Genomic DNA, 5,434 nt, shown 5'->3' with positions numbered 1-5,434 from the left:
GGAAAGAGACTTATGGCCAGTCGCTTCTGACCTTAAGAAGTCTTGACCATTTACCCCTGTAGGCTATACAAATATTCTCACCTCTATGAGTGTATGACATAAAAATTTTCAAAGGCACAATCAAGCCTGATTATTTTCCACTGTATTGTCTTTTAACTCCTGATGTAATTAATTATTCAAACGGTACCACTTTAGGCAAAGGATGAAATAGATTTGAAAAGATTACCTCTACCTGTGGCCTGTTCCATTCCAAGCAACTTCAGTGGTACAAGGTATCACGGTCGGGACTGGATACAACTTGATGATCAAACAACGCAGGACCAACCTGCATGGCTGTTTGAACACCTCATCATAATTTTTCTGTCCTGAGAATGTTTTCTTTTTCCTTTTCCATTATGGAAGTACATATAAAATAATGCTTTGAAATACAGGAGGTTATTTTGTAATGTTTACTGATTACTCCATTATGTTGCGGCTTTTTAAATTGTATATAGTTTTAGAACAGAATTTAGTATTACGTATGAAAACTTCATAAGTAAACATATATATCCAAAATAGAGAGGTCCTGAAAAGTTTTTACTGCTGAAATATGTAATCAAAATTTTGAGGACTGTTGACTTACATTCTTTCTCCTATAGATACTGTGTGAGCTCCCCCAAGGAGTTCCCAGGAGATGAGAGATAAAATGGACCAGAAATGGCTCAGACTGAAGCAAATACAAATTTCATTTTGTTTCTTTAGTCCAATGAGTTCACATCTACAAATGACTTTCATTTACCAAATAATACTTTTACCCAATGATACATATTTACTCTCTATACTTACATGTCCCCTCATTTATTGAATACGCTATTTTTACCATATACAGATATTACATCATTAATTTGAGAGTGCCTGTTTCACTTGGCCCTTGATGCTTCCAGCTTGCTTTTAAATCTCCATTTTTTTTCTCTTTGGTGCTAGAGATATTGCAACGTCCTCTTTTTGTGCTGTCTTAATATTTGCTATATAATTTTCGAACCTTTTCCAGCACTAAGTATATAGAAGAAACTGCTGAGTGCTCCACATTCAATGTCTCATTTGGTTCTCCCCACCACATATGTGGTGCTATGTTGTGCTGTTGGTTTTCAGCACTTTATGGAGAAAGAGATTTGAAGCTGAAAGAGGCTTAGTAATTGCCCAGATTCATACAATTAGCAAGTGGCAGAGTAGAGAAATAAAGTCTTTGTTTGAATTACATAGAACCACCTCAATTCTTCTAGAACCACCTCAATTCTCCTAGAAACATTGAGAATTTAATATAGTAGGTGATGAAATCCCAAAAAGGAGACTGTTTGGGACACTTTGCCAAATTAGGGGATAAATAACTTGTATTTGGTTAAAGACAAGGAGATTACTTAGTGAAGGCCTGTGGAGCAATGTGGACAAAGAATCAGAGGCCAAAGGAGAACCAATAACAAGAGCAATGGATAGTTATAAGGCAAACAGACAAATTATAAAAAACATTCATGATAATATTTCACAAGGTGTGTCAGGAAAGAAGAGGTAGAAGGAAGTAGAAGGATATCATCTCTTCTCCTCCCACCATGCCCACCCCGCTGAGGTCTAGAAGTACCCCTAGCACAAGCCTCCTGAAGCTTTGCTCACTCCTCTGGGTGAGGTTTCTAGCATGATCTGGTCCCCAGGCAAAACATGGCAAACCACAGGCTGACCAGCGGGGATTGGGACAGACGATATTTTTTCTTATTCAGGAAGAAATTAAAATACTACCAAAAGTTCTTGAATCAATAAATAAACGTTCAGGTTATTAAAAAATTTATAGATAATAATCAGCAGACTATATTTAAAAAGACATTGAGAGGAGAGATGACTGTAGGCAAGAGTTTGAGTATTTTTCACAATAAATAATAAATATAACTAAAGAATTATAAATCAAGAATTAATGACTTAAATACATAACTTGGAGTTACTGAGTTTACAATTAAGAGTACTAAAATAGAAATATGTCAAAGAAGTTTCCTCTAAGGAAGAAAAGTTGTGACTTTTCATTGTAGCTCTCTATATGTTTGTATACACACACACACACACACACACATATATAACTTTGATTATAATTTGAAATATATCTTAAACAATGGATTTTACTTATCTTTGAATTTGTCTCGGTATCTACCTTACTTACTTAAATGCCTTTTGGGGTCATTAGTTTGCACAATGAAGGGAGTTCTAATTAGAATGAAAAGGGGAAATTTTAGTCAATCCATAGTAATTTTTCCTTTCCAAATTTTTCTAACATTGGGTGCTGAATGAATACTTATTGAACACTGCAATTCAGTGTCTTGCCTGTTAATGTGAGACCCCTTTTTCATTCATTTAGCCTGGCTTGACTCCCTGCCACCCGTTTCTCCAGATGTCAGTGAGATAACCAAAGCTCAGGCACTTAAGAAGTGTTAGCAAACCACTAACACTCAGTTAGCCCTCAAATGAGGGGTCAGCAATTCAGCTCAGAGCGGACAGCATCTGAGAGCTCACTGGAGGGGGTGTAGCAATAATCTTTAGGCAGCTATGCCCTCATCTTTGCTGGCAGAGGCTTTAAAGACAGCTCAGAGAGTTCATTATGCAAATGGAATTGTCTGGATCTACTGACAGTGAGGCTGAACTGGACAGACCCTGGCATAAATATCCACTGGGTATACTCTTCCACATGCAAGGACACACTGCACAGACCTTGTTAGATCTGGATATATTATCCTGCAATTAACAAAAGGCAAGAAAGTTCATCTTGAAGATGAGTCACAGATAACTTAGAAAATTGGACAGAATCAAAAAGCAGGGAATCTTCTTTATCATAACTAGTCTTGGAGGAATACTGAAATTTTCCCTAAGCTCTGATACTATTCTTTATAAAATGTACACACACACACACACACATAGTACACAAACACACACATACACATCTAAACTCATTGAACATTCAGTTCAAATATATACATAGATTTGTACACATATTTGAATTAGTATATATGCATATGTATATGTGTCGTATATGTACGTATGAGGGGTGTTTGTGTGCTTGTGTAGTGAGACAGAGAAAGAGAGACAACACAGTGCCCAGCAGCTGTGTGATATGGAGCAAGTTACTGATAGATTTAAGTTTTCCCTCTTATACAATGAAACTAATAAAAATACCATCCTGAAAGGGCTTGGTCATAATGTTTTTGTAGGGCTCACATTAAACGATTTGTCTGTAGCATTAAGGTCATTTCTTAGATTCCCCCCCCCAAATGTTTTAAGGGATTAATTTGTAAATTCCTTTACTTTGGGCACTACTTGGAGATACCTGAAATGTATCTTGATTAAGAAATCTGCAATCTCGGGGCACCTGGGTGGCTTAATTGCTTAAGCGTCTGCCTTCAGTAGGTCATGATCTCCGAGTCCTGGGATTGAGCCCCATGTTGGGCTCCCTGCTCAGTGGGGAATCTGCTTCTCCCTCTGCCTCTCTCTCTCTCAAATAAAGAAATTTTTTAAAATCTTAAGGAAAAAAAAAGAATTCTGCAATCTCTCTACAAGTTCTCAGAATGTATTTTTTGTGTGAACAGAGGCACATTCCGTTGGGGTCTACCAGCCTTCAAGCCATCCATCATCACCACTGTATGCCCAATCCCTCTGGTTCAGTAACCTTATGTCATGGTCAGTAGTGGCTACTAAAGATCTTACCTGTGCCGAGAAAGACGCCATGAGGGTCTCTGCAAGACTACGTGGGACCATTCCATTCTTCATGTTACCTTAACCTGAGAGATAAAGACGAGGATATAAATTATGTGCCAATTAGAACGAGATAACGGTGATGTATGGTAATTCAAATCGGCAAATAAATATTCACTATATGAAATACATATTTATTTTATAATAATAATTGGCTGACATGGTGAAACTTGTGGCCTCCACTGTTGGTGGTAGCATAAACTGATCAACATATCTGAAAGGGAGTGCCGAGTTCCTGAAAGACTTTACATGCTCATCTGCTTTGATGGAGCATTGACGCTTTTAGGAATTTATCTTGGAGAAATAAATTATGTACGAGAAAGTTGTGCATCAATAAGCCACTATCTTGTTTTAAAATTTCAATGAAAATGCCTATGATTGTAAAATAAAAGCTAAATAAATAAATCATAATATGTCCATAAATATAATAGGTAATGATATACATACACATATGATATATATATATGCATATATATATGATGTGGGAAAGTTTTATTGTATAATATACAATATACATATATATGATATATATACATATATATATGATGTGGGAAAGTTTTACTGTAGAATTTAAGTAAAATGAAAGGATATAGAAATATGAACTCTCATAACCCCTCAACACACACACACACACACACACACACACACAAATATAGGAAGAAAAAAAAATCAGCTTTAAAATATTAGCAGTAGATTAATGGCTGTTTTTATTTTTTTATGATTACTCTTCTTTTTTCCATGTATTATACAATGAGCGTATATCATTTCTGTAATCAGAAAACCAGCCATTATTTTATAAAATAACCATTTAAAACTTAATGTCTTTCGGTAGCGTTTTGTTTTTCTGTTTGTTTGCTTATTTCCAACATGAAATATCTTTTTAAGCAGAATGAAATGGGAAATGGTTGCTTTGAGCCAAGAAGGCACATATTAAAGAAAATGAAAGCATGCAGTTTTCCAAAGCTATTGACATTATTTCAGAAATTCATCCATCTTATTCTTTTAGCTAGTTTTTGTGGGGTTTTTTTTTTTTTTTTAGAGAGAAGATTCAGAAATTAAATGACCTTTTCTAACTAAACACACGCAGAGGTAGTCACAGGTAATGATGGTATTATGTAAGCTCAGTATGTGCAGTAAACCTTAAAACGTGTATTCTACCAACTAGCAATTTTCCCAATCAGCTTTTATTTTGCTGTGCCACCGTCCTTTAAAGCCCTAATCATGGAGGTGGCTCTGGAGAAAGAGCTGTGTTCCGTTTGAACTCAGTGGGTAATGAATGTATAAGGACTAAATGTGCTTTTTGCTCTCTGTAGCACAGTGTGCTTTCCCTGTTTTGTAGTCATTTTCTCCAATTCAATGCAAATTCTTGTAATTTCCCCCAGAAATAAATGCTATTAAATGCCCTATTTCTCTTTCACATGTCAGAAACTTTCTACCCTGCCATCGGCTGTATTTTTGTCAAAAAAAATCTGCATCATGAGCCAGACCCCAAGTAGCCAAAGTTTCAGCTAGGAATACTTGCAACTTCCAACATGAAACACATCATGATTAATGTCAAGCAGACATTGCTGTGTGACGGGCATCGCCGTCCCTCATCTCTCCCGCTCTACGTGGCTGGTTTCGTGTCAGGTCTAAATAAATGGCTCACAAATTATCACACATACACACA

At 36.3% G+C, this 5,434-nt stretch overlaps 1 non-coding gene across 1 annotated transcript; it reads right to left on the bottom strand.

The window, feature by feature from the left end:
- Positions 1-1,599: 1,599 nt before the first annotated feature.
- LOC121101453 lies at positions 1,600-1,734 on the bottom strand. Its single transcript, XR_005833440.1, has one exon. It is a non-coding gene; the product is annotated as a small nucleolar RNA SNORA52 (small nucleolar RNA).
- Between the last annotated feature and the right edge of the window lie 3,700 nt (positions 1,735-5,434).

The sequence above is a fragment of the Ursus maritimus genome, unplaced genomic scaffold (genome assembly GCF_017311325.1).
Source record: "Ursus maritimus isolate PB19 unplaced genomic scaffold, ASM1731132v1 scaffold_10, whole genome shotgun sequence".
In the NCBI taxonomy this organism is placed as follows: Eukaryota; Metazoa; Chordata; class Mammalia; order Carnivora; family Ursidae; genus Ursus; species Ursus maritimus.
The sequence above is the reverse complement of the archived record's forward strand: the minus strand, read 5'-3'. Positions and strand labels throughout refer to the sequence as shown.